The sequence below is a fragment of the Lycorma delicatula genome, chromosome 2 (genome assembly GCF_047948215.1).
Source record: "Lycorma delicatula isolate Av1 chromosome 2, ASM4794821v1, whole genome shotgun sequence".
In the NCBI taxonomy this organism is placed as follows: Eukaryota; Metazoa; Arthropoda; class Insecta; order Hemiptera; family Fulgoridae; genus Lycorma; species Lycorma delicatula.
In genome coordinates, this window is record NC_134456.1 from 1,535,746 (window position 1) to 1,550,791 (window position 15,046).

Below are 15,046 nucleotides of genomic sequence, written 5' to 3' on the forward strand. Positions count from 1 at the left end.
TACTGTGAAAAAAGTACGGGATTGTACTGGTAATTGTCATAAAATGCACAAGTTTTATTTATTCATCAATATTTATTTTATCGCCTTCAAAGTAGGCCCCATTTGATGTAACACACATATGCCACCATTTTTTCTAGCCTTTGAAACACTTTTTATAGGCGCTTACCAGTATGGCCTTCAGCTTCTTTCATGAATTTTGCTTTATGGCTTCAATCGAGTCAAAATGGGTGCCTGGAAGCGGCAATTTTAACTTCGGGAACAGACAGAAGTCACATGGGGCAAATCTGGTGATTCCAGTGGTTGATCGATGGTATATATGGCAAACTCGTAGACCCATGTCTCGTCACCAGTTATGATGCGTTCCATGAATGTGGGATCAGAATTGGCGACATTCAGCATGTCTAAAGAGACTGACTCATGGTATTGTTTTTGAACAAAATTCAGCTCTTTTGGAACAAGATGTGCAGCGACGCATCTCATGCCCAAAATATCCACCAAAATCGAACGAACAGACTCGTGAGAGATGTTATCTATAATATTTATGAATGGATAGATGGATGAAAAATGAAGTAATAAAAATAGTAAAGAAGAATAGAACTTAAATGAAACCAGAATAGGAAAGCAAACTATTAGGACTTTCAGGAGAATAAAGGTTAATTAAAACAGTGTCAGAAGGAAAATCCAAAGAAGACAGGAAGAATAAGAGTAAATATTGTGGATAATATGAAAGGAAATAATGCTAACAGCAACTCAAAAAATATACTAGAAGTAGATGGAAATGGAGTTGAACAAGAAGGGGCAACGGATTATTTCAAGGTAGATAACCAAATGATTGATATGATTGAATACCTGCTTTGTGACCTTTTGTAAGGAATTAGTAATCGAAAAGAACAGAATAATTTTTCTATTGATATGCAAACATTTTTTTTCTTGAGTCATCAGTCATTTGACTTGCTTAATACTATGCTACATCCCTTCCAATTCTGTGCTAATATTATAACCTGAATAGAAGCTCTACCTGAAGTAGAGCAATAAATATTGCTCTACTTCCTAGGACCTCATTTATTTGTTTTACAAATTCCAATCTTTATCTTCCTATATAAAATTTACCATACAAACATCTTTCCAGTATCAAATTAACCAAACTTGAATGTCTTTCTAACAATTTTCTTCATCTGTTTATAAGATTCTACTGCACATTTCTCCATCCCTCTTATTTGTCTTAAGATACCTTCATTTTATACTTTATCAACCCACTGAATTTTCAACTTCCTTCATTAACATGATTTTAAAAAAGCCTCTTTTTCACTTTTATTTTCTTCATCTTTCACTAGCACAAAATGTTTTGCTCCTTACAAATTTTAAAAAATATATATTTAATTTTTAAACATAATATGATATTATATGATATTACATGATATTATATTTAATAATATCAGACTTTTATTGCCATGAAAGATCTGTTTGGTTGTACCAGTCTGCTTTTGGCATCCATCATACTTATACAACCTCTTTAAAGCTGAATATCTCTCCTAGCAATAAATTCAAGTCATTCAGAATTTTTTGTAAGCTAATTTTGGTCTCTACCAAAAGAAGAAAATCATCAGTGAATCTTAAAATTAACTTTTTCTTCTTTTATTTATTCAATTCTTAAATTTATTATTTTTTTGTATGAATTCTTAAATTCCTGTATTGTTTCTTCTATATATACAAGTTTATAAGTACTGGATAAACATTCTTTTATCTCCTTTATCGTAAATCAAAGCTAACCTTTTTTCATCTTCTACACTTATTGATGCTATTTGATTCTTGTAAAGTCTTCTTTTCATATATTTCAGTTATATTTTTATTAAAATTTAACTTCTTTTAGATTCTACATAATCAAATACTACCTTCTACATATAGGTGTCATGCATTCTACAATTATTTAAGGGCCAAAACGCTTTACTGAGATTATTTTAGTATTTTTAATAAACAAATAAATTTATTTTAGTCATCTGTAAATAAATTTATAATTTTAAAATTATTTATAGAGTAATAGATTTTATGAATAAACAAAAATAAATTAATCCAGCACATAAATTGATACCACCAGGATTCAAATACTCTTTCTCTCTCTCTATCTATCTATCTATATACCCCTCTACCTGTCAAAGAGATCTCTTTGAGAGATGTCATGCTCAGACAAAGCTGCACACATATATTTATATGTACTGAGATAGAATAACGTACTGTTTCGTACATTATATATAACAGTACAATAGAGACTATAACATGATATTTACTGTTAATATTCTGGCAAGGACGAATAAACGATATTGTTCCATTAATGTAATATAGATTATGGTATAATAATCAGTGTATCCCAAACCAATTTACTGACAATATCTAATTAAAGATATGGGTTTACACAACTGTAATTATCAACAGTTAATTTCCAGATTACATAACTACACCAAAATTAATTTTTTATAAAAAATAACCTCCAAAGAAATAAGCAGCAAAATTTGTTTAAATATTTAGTTTTGTTTTCTAAATGTCTACATCAACCAACCACCCAGATATGTTTATAAATAAAAAAATATTTTAATCATTGTTTGTATGAGCATTGCAGTACATTAATACAATAGATATATTTTTAAAAAAAAATTAACTTTTTAAATAATTATCTATACCAAATTTAATGAATACAACATTTTGAAAATTTAAATCATTATGTTTTTATTCGCTCATGAAACTATCTTCAGTGACTGATGCAGCGATTTAAAAATGAATGATTTTAGTTGATTTTAATGTTCACCTTTTTTTTAAGTTAGGCAGACATCAATTATGAATGTAGTTGACAAATGTGTTTGATTTGAATTACATATATATATATATATATATATATGTAGCACATTATTATTGTGCATCTCTTTGTATTTACATACTTGACAAAGTTCAAGTAAATTCTTTTATCGATAAAATGATTGGAAAATGTTGACTATTGTATCTTGTTGACTATATATTGTAGCTCTAAATGTTTCTTTGTATCTTTATTTAAAGCTGCATATCATTTGAGAAGTATAGAAAATTAAATTGAATAGGAAATTTCAATTAGAGACGTTTAGTTTATATATAAACTAAATGTAAAAATACGGTATTGATGTGATGACTATTTTTTTATTGTTTTTAAAGAGCTTGTTTGAATATGAATAAGTACAAGCAATCTTTTATATTTGTTTAAATCACAATCGCTTGTGAAATTGAAATAAACTGTCTGATATTTATTTCATGGAAATCAGTACAATTGTTCTGAAGGTAAAAATACTAACTTATCCAAGCTAACTTTAAGAGAATAGTCTCAGAAACGTTGGATAATAGAACCTTGATTTTAAAATGAGAATACTTATGTATTGATAATTATGAATCAAAGTACTTACGAACAGTTTATGGACAATATAAGAGTAATCAATTTTAGTGTATGACACACAAAAATAAATAAATAAAATAACTGCCCGTGCAGATCGTTTTTTGTAATTACTAGATGTACTATTTAACGAATAACAGAAAGGATTTAGTCCAGCAGTTTCCTGAAAGGATCGATGAAAGATATACAGAAAGTTTGATCAGAAAAAATATTATTAAATACAAAATAATTAATAGTTCTGTCTACATTAATATATAAAAATAAGAATAATATGGACATAGCAATGTAATGAAAATAAATAAAATCATTGGAGAAAAAATTAAAATTTTGAAGGTATTAATAAATATTTGGATGCAAATTTAAGTAAATATTGATATGAAAAATTCAAATTTATGTAATTAGTATTATTTAAAAATTCACCTACTCAGTAATATTGGTCATATAAAAAGAAAATTTTAATTTAAAAAAAAATTACTTAACAAATTTTGTTAGATTTCTGAATAATTTATTAAAAATAGAAACTGATAAATAAGACCCTTTCTTGTATGTATAATGTTTTATACTATATAACATCAAAATAATTTGATTGTCTAATTTAATACATGAACGTAACGTAAATATTGTTAGTTTCCTTTTTTAGATAGTATTTTTTTTTTTTTTTTTTTTGAGGAAGGCTATTGGCTATATATAAGGTTACATATATTGGCACCAAACAAATATTGGACATCCAATTTTTGAATTCTGAAAACTTATTCCAACATTTTTAAATAATCTCAAGAAGCAATACTATATCATACACAGGCATGTTAATCTTGAATGATGATGGCAAATTTAGTTGTAGACTAAGATGCTTCAGAGAGAAACAATATGGTTTGACCATGTTGCAAACGAAATCATATAATTGGCACTTGAAAATTTATCATCTGATGAGTAACCTAAAAATCTTATTTTATGATTCTAAATGTGATTCGTTTGGAAAAAGCAACTTAAAAACTAGTTTATTAATTCATCTTATATGGGAATGTGGAATAAAAATTATGTTGCATATGAAAAATACTAAGCCTGACTGGGATCTGAACCTAGGACATTCTCATAAAAACTGCAGGCGCTAGCTCTCCACCATTCAGTTCAGCAACTATAATTCAGTTTAAAATTGAAACAGTTCTCCTTTGCCTTAAAATTGAAACCTCCGCTTTAAACTTCATCAAAATAACTTAACTTTCATCAGTAAACTTAATTTTTTTTTAAATTTTTACCATGTATCTAAATATGAAATAAAAATGATAAGAAATAGAACAGCAAAATTTTGATACATAGCTGTTAAATCAATTGGCATATATGACTAATTTGTTATACTATTTTTTCAAAATTGAATAGGTTAACTAATTAAAGCAGACAGACTAAACCTTCATAATTTTAGTTACTTAAATATAAAGGGATATCAAGAGAACAAGACAAAGGAAAGGGAATGTGGAAAGGAATAAAAATGATGGGATATTCTGGAAAAGTAGATTTTTAAAAAATGTTAAATTAATTCTAACAACATTACCTATTCAAAAAAACAAAGTACTTGAGTTCATAGATTATACTTGCATATGAGGATTCTTTATAATTGACTAGAAAATCAAGAAATGAAATATAACTTTACTCTCACAATTAATTAATGATATTTGATTGTACTGTAATCTACAATGACAATATCAAGTCTTGTACTTGAATAAACAAAAATAAACACATATATACATGCTTAAATATATATATGATGACATGCAACTAAAAAAAGCCAGTTCAAAAAAAATGACAGCTATTCTCACCAAGAAAAAACTTCCCTCGCCAGGCTTTCTTCATAAAACCAAGTATAATTTTGCTTATCAAAGAATGTTAATCTCATTGACATGTAAATGATACTCAATCCTACAAGCAATATCTTTACTCTGTTAACAATATTGAACATCATTACTCTTAGAAAATTAGTTTGATTGATATCTATTGTAAAGTGGGATTAGAAAACCATTTTAGTATATAGTTAATATATTCAATGTATGTTGTTTGTTTATTTTACATATTTTATTTTTAGTGCGTTTATAATTTTATATTGTTCAAACATGTGTATCAGAGTGATATACATGGTCAGAGCTAGCCTTTCTATCCAGGAAATCAATACCAATTATATTTTAACAATAATGGCTTCCCAATAGGAGCCGTAACTCCTAACTGAGGAGGCCATCATTCTATTGTTTAGTTCACATATCCTGGCTTGAGAATCTACATGTAACAAGTTACTTACTCTCATTATATGAACAAGTGACAGCTAGTTACAGGACCCATATCAAGAAAACTGCTCTGGATATCAGACTTCCAAAATATCTTATATATTGATCAGTAAAATTGTACAAACATGTTGATTCTTAGTTATTATGTACATGTTAAAATGTTTGAATGGAATATCATCCTCTGAAGTAATACATTACAGTGGTTCCGGAGGCTAAACAGAAAAAGAAGAGAAGAGATGACTGGATGTCTTGTTTCTGTAAGATGATTTTCAAAAGATTATTCTGTTATTGTGTCAAGTGCATGAATATTTCTGTTTTTGTATTTAAGGGTGAATATACATCCAATCTAGCCAATGGAGAATTTAGTGTAATCACTAGAATTTAAATTAAATGTACCCGGATTCTTTTGTTATCAGAGCGTAATCTGTTATTTAAAAATATTTGTTTTGTCAAACTAAAAAATAATAATAGTAAATTCTTCAATTAGATTTACAAATTATTTGAATTTTATTTTATATTAACCATAACTTATATCTATTTCTATGTAATTTTTTTTAAGAAAAAACGTTTTCAAGAAAGAAAATTTTATACAATAAAATTGGTATATTATTAAAGAATCTCTGTATTTTTAATTTATTTTAATTTTTCTAATACAGGAAAAAAATAAAATCAATAGTTATATGTTAACTTTTACAGTTTACTGAACTGTAAGAAATAATAAATTAAATGCAGAAAGAAAAACATATTGAAGCTAATATTAAATAAATGTACATAAGTAACAGAGGAATAAGCTTTTTTCTTTAAAGTTCTTCTTCCAGGAAAAATATTAATATTACTGCATAGAAAATTATTTACAATGAATACATTATTTGTAATATCTACTGAACAAAAGAATACACATATATATAAAAAAAAGGAAATAAAACAATCTTCTTTAAGCAAAAATATGTAAAACAAAGTAGTAATGGTAGTATAAAATTTTAATATAATTCAGCATCAATAAATTCAAAGAAAATAATAACAATAATATTTTTTTTCTGGGTGGAGAGTTGAAATGCACTTACATATGGAGTGTTGGGCTCCCTCTGGTGGTCTTATCAAACCACCACTAGTAAACTACTGGTTAAAACCACCCACCTTTCTATCAGGATTCTGCCTGGAACTGACCATTTTTAATTGACCATAACACATTAAAAACTGGGTCACTTAGTAGAGCAGCTCTCCATGCCGTTATGAGAGAGAGCGGTTATGCTCTCGTGGCTTTGTCGGTGGCTCTTCATAACTGTTCAGCAAAGCTGAGTTTCCGGTCAATGATCATACCAAGGTTCTTCGCGGACGATTTGATCTCGTCAACCTCATCCCCGACACGCAAGGGGAGGAGGATGTCAATACAGTTCGTTAGAACCATGATCTCCTTCTTACTGAGGACTAGAGACAATCCTTGGTCATCCAGCCAACCGCTGACACTGTGCATCGCTCGGCTGAACCTTAGTTCGGCGTATCCCACGTCGCGGGCTACAACAAGTAGCGCAACGTCATCAGCATAATCAACCAAGGCCGAATCTTCCGGCATCTCCAGCCTCAGCAAGCCATTGTAGACAGCATTCCAAAGGTCGGGGGCAAGGATCGACTCCTGCACCTCCCCGACGTGATGGTGGTTCTATGCCAGCCTGCCGCTGTCTTATAGATGAGACCGCAGTTCCTTAGGTATGCATCCACCATTCTGAGGAGGTATCGAGAACACGTAGAATGAATTCTCCATATCCCGAAGCAAGTCGTTCCATTGTGAGAGTTGAACGCGTTTTTCACGTCCAACGAAACGAGAAGGACCACATGGCGCGAAAAATATTTGTGGCCTCTGCTCGCCGACGCACTGCCTCAACAACCTCGAACTGCATCCAGGGTCGACCGACCCTGCTGAAAACCGTACTGGTAGGATGATAGACCACCTCCTGATTCATCGCCGCAACCAATCTCTTACTTAATAGTTCTCTAAAACCCCTTAATAAGACATTCTCAGCGCAACCCCATAATCTCCTGCATCCATCAGTAAACGGGTCACTTCCAGTGCCTCGGCTTCCCGTGGGGGATAGAGGCGACACATGCAGAAGCGATCAGTCGCATGGTCTAAGGAACCACGACTTCAGCGCCAATGGCCTCCCGGTGGTTATGTTCCCAGGGATTACCGCCCCTGAGGAGATCTTTCCTGTGAATCTCTTTTCATCAATTTTATTGAAATTGTATTTTTTCACCAGCCGTGGAGCCTCTGGGCGCTCCCGTGCACCGTCTAGGACTCTAAACGAGATGCATTGGTGGTCTCTGACAGTGCAGGACTCTCCAGTCTTTGACGAGCGTGACCAGCTCTTTGATGAGATGAGTGAAACAACGAGAATGGTCTTTGGATATCCTATCTAAAGACCGGGAACGTCATCATGTTCCCTACATTGAGGACTGCGAGTCCAGTATGTGCTGCCACATCCAGAATGTATTTCCCTCTTGAGTCATTATGCTCCATACCCCACTCCACAGCCTGAAGTTGAAGTAACCAGCTACCACCACCTCACCAGCAGCCACCACATCAGTGCGTTCAACAATCCACAAGCCAGATCCCATACCCATGGGACCTGAAACACTGAGGGACTTGTGCTCTAGACCTAATCTGGCAGTACACCCAGCCAATCTTTTTCATAGACTGGCTGAGTAATCTGAAAGCAGCCTTCTTGCCAATCTCTATCATGACTACCTTCTGCTTCCTGACATTAGTATTTGTAATGCTAACCCTTCAGTTTCCTATATCTCCAAGATCTCTTCTTAGTACTGCTTCCACATTCTCCCTTCTTTGTCACACAGTTCAAATCTCGGATCTCGGATCTCCAGGGTCTCCTGTGGTTCCAGATTGCAGGCAACACCTTCTCTGAGTACAGCCTTTAGGACACACTGAATGTTCGATTGTCTTTGGTGCTGCTCCCAAACTCAATTAGAACGTCTCCTGCTCGGGCCTTTTTTTATTCCACCTCACTCTCTTCCAGTTTCACCTCCTTCCAGACTGACTGAGGGTTTCAGCATAAGTTCTCCCCTCAATCTTTTTTATGAGGATCACTTTTTTAAGAATCTTCCTCTTTTTCTTGTTATTGCTGCTCCGGGTGCTGCCTCTGGGAGGTTTTTATTGCTCCTTTGCAGCCTCTTTATCTTCAGAGTTTTGCTCCTTCTTTTTGCTCTTCTTACTTTCCATGCATGTACATAATTCCACTTGTGGATCGTTTCAGTTTAAATGGGTGCCCAATTAATAATAATTTTAATAGTAAAAACAACAACAATAATAATATACCATTATTAAACAGAAGAAAAATTAAATATATCACAAGACCTTCAGAAATGAGAAATATTTAATATTTGCAATAAAATCCTACTCCATAAAATTAGCATAATCATTAAATAAGAAAAGAAACAAAAAATAAATTATTGTAATTCTACAGATCATAATACAGATAAATATGAAATAATATATTTTTTAAATAATAAAACTAAAATTTTGCATCAGATCCAACTCTAATTAGTTTTGTCGAATAAATATTTATGCAGGAAATAATAATACAGAAAATCAAAGTAAATATGTAACAAAATAAATAAAATTTAAAAAATAATATATTAAGTTTCAAATTTTATAGGTTTTTATACCTGTAACCATACAAGATTCACAGTCACACCAAAAAAGTTATTAATATTTTGATTTGCTATTTTAAAAAATTTCTTTGTAAATAAAGAATTCAGAGTTCAAAATCTTACCTTCTATTGTACATATGATTTAATTAAATTTTTTAAAACTTTGTGATGTGTGTTATGTCTTTTAATAAGTGGGTTATTAAGTAGTATTAGGTATGTGCAAACTGTTAGTATGCAGTTATGATTATTATTAATAATAATTGTAACAAAAAAATAATAAATGAACATACTAAAATTTAATGAGTTGTACAAGACACCACTAAATTTTTTAAAACATTTTCTTTACTTATTCTTCTTTCATATACGATAAATAAATTATAACAAATTAAATTGCATCATTTTAACAAAAAAAATTATATTACAAATCATAACATACAATTATGTTGACTCAAAATAGTTGAAAAACTTTCTCATACAGGTTGTGAAGCAAAGACAACAAATTAACATTGAAATTTAATAAAAGAAACCACAGACCAGAATTATTTAAAAAAAAAAAAAACAACTGTAAATAATTAAGTCTAGTAGCATCCTGAAAAAACACTATTAAAAAATATAAATATTATATTTATATTTCTTAGTTTTTTATATTCTTTATATTTATATTGTTATTTCTTTATACTTTATAAAAATACACATTTCGGGATGCTATTAAGAAATAGCATCCTGAAAAAAAACACAAAACTCTTACTGTTACCTTAATACTCATCAACAGTATAAAAGCCACTGGTCCATTAACAACAGAGTAAGCTTTTCCAAAATCCTCTTACAGAAATGTCTGGTCGGATTCAGCAGCTACTTGCCATCTTGTCACAAATCTGTGTATATCCCTAATAACTACTCTTTTTAAATTCACAGTTTTTTTAACATCCTCTTTAAAAAAGGATGTTTTTAAACATTTTTTTTTTTATTTTGAGATGAGATTCTTCTGAGGGTTCAATAGTAAACTTTTTACATACATCTTTAGTCATAATACTTTGTCTACATAGATAATTAAAAACTTTTCACTTTTATTCTCTTTTTTTTTTTTTTTTTTTTTGTCTTCAGTCATTTGACTGGTTTGATGCAGCTCTCCAAGATTCCCTATCTAGTGCTAGTCGTTTCATTTCAGTATACCCTCTACATCCTACATCCCCAACAATTTGTTTATTAACCTTGGTTTCAATTCCAGTCAATTTTTTTTTTTTTTTTTTTTTTTGGTTTATTCTGGGTGAAAAACACTTTTGTGTTTTCATCTCCTGGACACGTATTTGTTGTAATAAACAAACATATATCACATTTTATGTCTCAATTAGAAAACTAAAATTTCAAATTGCTATATGGCAATTGGTATGAATAGCTGATACACATTACAGAAATTTAAATTATTGAGTATAAACAGGTGGTCCTAAGAAACCGTAAAACATAAAACAAAAATATTTCATTATCCGTAGAATAGTTTAAATGTTAGCCCAGTTTAAATTTGCAATGCAGTGCTGCATAACAGATCAATCCACAAGAATGTGATCGTTCTCAGTCAGCTGTCATAGCGAGCACAAACTGGTGCATCCATTTGTTTCATCAGATATTCATGAGCGAGTCTAATGTAACCTATTCACAAATGGCAGATAATGACCTCTTCTCGACAGTTATTTCTGCATGAGAAGCTCCATGGTGAAACAGTGTTCTTAATTGAGTGAAGTGTATTTTTCATGGTAGCATTCCAGTCACTTTGCACCTCATCAGGAACCATCCTCTTCAGGCAACAGACAAGATCGTTAGAAGCAGTGGTGGTTCACGTATAGGCACTGTGGAACTGTAGCACCCCCTATTTCCACTTGATTTTATTGATAACATTTAATATAATAAGATCCTTTTTCTTTATATTTGTACAGTACATAATCCTTGAGCTTAATGTCAGTAGCCATCCCCCAGTTTACGTAAAACATACAAAAATCTTGGTATGAAACTGTGCGCTTCATAGTTCCACCAGTGTGGTGTTTGGCTATTGTGCACAGGCGCACATAGCTGTGCGCGAGGCTGTAAGGGAGAGAAAGCACTGTTACTCCTGCAGTGCCCATCCCTGGCGTGCGTACTGGTGGAAGATAGTTTTTTTTTTTTACTCTGGGTGTGTTAAAAATGATAGTGTTAAAAATTGTGTACTATATTTTTGAATGTGATAAAGTGTAGAATTAGATTATTATCCTGCTTCCAGCTATTCTATTTGATTCTTTTTTTTAAAACAACAACAATGGATTTCATTTTTAAATGAGTAGATCAATCTTGAACTGTAACAATTTAGGTTAAAGTAAGTAAAAAATGTTTGATTTTGTTCTTTTAGGGTTTTATCAAGTTTTTCAATAAGTTTTCGTTTTATACATGTTTGCTTCCATTTACACAATTTTAAAACAAAGCCTAAAACTTTTCTGGAGCAGCACCCTCGTTAATTTTAGATAAGAGCCGCCACTGGTTAGAAGCAATGACTAATTATTTTACACTCACTATGAAATTCATCACTCATAAGAGGATGCAATAATGTTACTTAGTATTATTTTTTGTGGTATAATAATACAGAATGATCTGTTCTGATAAGCAGATTACTTTCAAATGAAAATTAAAAAAACAAAATAGAAAACTTAGGATGAAAAAAAATACATCCTGCATTTTAGAAAGCTTTGAAATATTTTAATGAAATTCAATGTGCATGTATACTCAAAATCTACAAAATAAGTAAGTTTGAAAATTCTACCTTTTGAAGATTCCAAAATGGCAGCCATTTGAATCTTTAAATATTAATAATTCCATAAATATTAGTTTTATTAGAAAGTATGTTAAGCCTTTTATTGTAAAGACACCTCAATTGTTCAAATAGATTGATAAACAGCTGAGATATGACTAAAATTGTTACAGTGGATCACAAAAATGATGCAATTTGATAATTGTGCTTGTTTTCACTTTTTTCACTAATTGAATTAAAAATAATTAATAATAACCCCTTATTAATGATTAAAATTGGAGCGGTTCATGATTAAAAAAGTTACATAACCACCATTTTGGAATTTTCAAAAAATTGTATATGTTTACTGTATAAATATTTATACAAGTTTTAAATATATTCATATGTTTTTATTTTTTTTTTTTATTATATATGTATTATGTTTTTACATTTATTATGTAGAAGATGCCATTGAGTAGATGTATCCAAAATTCATTAAAATATTGCAATCTGTTCTTAAGATATACAATTTTATTAAAAAAACACAAAATGGCAGACACAGGAAAATGAAGTTTGTTCACAGGAACGTTTTTGTTTATTCTGATGCCCTGAATAAGTCCCTTAAGTTTGGCCAACACTCCCAGAAAAAAAAGGTTACTCTAAAAACTAATACTTTTAAAAGTAAATAGCTTAATAATATTCATGTTTCCAGTTATCAAAAAGATGTCAATTATAGAGTTTTTTAAACTCATACACAGAAAGATCCTTGAAAGAATATTTGATAATTGAGAAGAGTTGGGAGTGTGGAAAAAGTGGATTATAATTTTATAAATATTAAGAAAGCCTATAGTAACCTGTCTAGAAGAATTGTGAGGGCAGCATAAAAGAGGAAATGAAAATTGTGAAAGCACAATTAGAACCTCAAAAAAATGACAGTTTTTTTTTGGTGGAAACTAGTTTAAAATCCCGTGCAGAACCTTTGTTATTTATCAGTGTTATGGATGAAATCCAAATGGAAAAGAATAAGAAATAATAAGACCAGTAAAAACAGAAACAGGAAAAAGAGGATATAGACAAAAATCACCTTACTGCTTGGGTAGAAGAAACAGGAAAGTAATAGATGCAAATAACTATACAGAAAAGTAGAAAAGGTGACTGTTCTTCTTATGACTGTTCCTAAGATTAGTCTAAGAGCCATAATGGCCCCTCCTTATATAAATGCTTTTTGTGAAACCAAATCAACCTAATATGCCTTCTATCATATATTCTATTTTCCTGTGATCTACCCTGTTTTTTATGTATAATAAACTAGCGGTGAAATAGTACTCAAATTTATCTTAATCTACCTATAAATGGCAATAATTACATTTTTTTTAAAAGAAAGAAGTTATTTCGCAGTTTCATAAATTTAGTTTACTAATAAATACAGTTTATTCAGTTTTATTTCTTTCGGACAGTGTAATAATTCAGGTGATATGTCACCCAATTTATGTACTTTATTCTTGTTTAAATCCTTCAAAATACTATTGAATTGAATTTAAAATATAGTTATCTGTAAAGTAATCAATTTCTTTTGTCTCTTCTTGCACTTCATTAAATAAAAAAACTCTCCTACATACTTCTTCTATGTATTTTTACCATACATTTCTCTCTGTAACAAAGATTACCATCCACATCTTTGTTTAATTTTTCCAAATTCTTTTTTTTAATCTCTTTATGTATGTTACAATCTATCATTTTGCTACTTCAATAGATCTCTCTTTCAACCAGTTTTCATTGCTACATTTCTTGTTATTAATTTCATTTTTGTCCATTTTCATTATCCTAAGTCTTTTACTACTCTTAAATTTTACTTTACCTCTGCTTTAATTATTTTTTTATTTATTTGTTTTCAAATCTTCAGTTGCAGTAAATTCTGTGCCTGTTTATTTTAATCATTCTGGAGCAACTTATATACTCATATTTCAATTAATTACATGCAGTGCAATATTTCTTGTAATATTTAATAGGATTAAAAATAAAATAATCCATTTTCCGCATACAAGTGGGTACTATAATTTGCTGTTTAAGAAATAAAGTCCAGATGGACACCATTATTAAATTATATAACATATAACTGTCCCAATGCTCCTATATAGCAATGAACAACAATATCTGTGACAAGAAAGAATCAGATAGACATGAAGATGCTGTTTTTAAGAGTGAAGGAAGTTTCTTGAACAAATGAACGTAAAAATTAATTTATAAAAAGTAAGTTAAATGTGGATTCTATTAATTATAAGATATGGGCTGGGTGGATGGTGTACCTAGAAAGAATTAATGATACCAGAATACCTAAGTAGACTCTGAATTATGTAAACACAAAAGAAGAAGAATTAAAAGCCCGTGGCTGAAATGTGATGTTTACAAAAATTAATCTTTCTCTATCTATTTCCCATCTCTTTCTTCTCATACTTTTTTTCTTTTTTTAAAACTTCAGTATACATTACATCATTATTAAATTGTAGTCAGAATCAATGTCTGCTCCTGCGTATGTTTTAATTAACTATTGGGCTAATACAATAGTAAAGATTTTTGCTTATGATTGATTCATAGCTTAACAAGAAAGCATCCTATTATGAAGTCCCCTTATTTGCATTACCGGTTTTATTTTACATATTGTTATTTACATGAACGATCTAGACAAGGTATTTTAATTTTGGAAATAAAATGTGAGATTACATGACAAGTAAACAAAGAGGCCTCTCTGATTAATCCAAAATTCTTTTGTGAGGTATTTCTCAGTCAGGGACAAGTAAATTTATGATGAAAAGAGTCTACATTAAAAGATTTATGGGTAAAGAAAAAATTATTTTCATTCTTGTTTACTATGCAGTATATAAACAATTAAAAACATTTTATTATTTTTTTAATAAAGATGTTTTGCAGTATTTAACTTTAGATAAGATC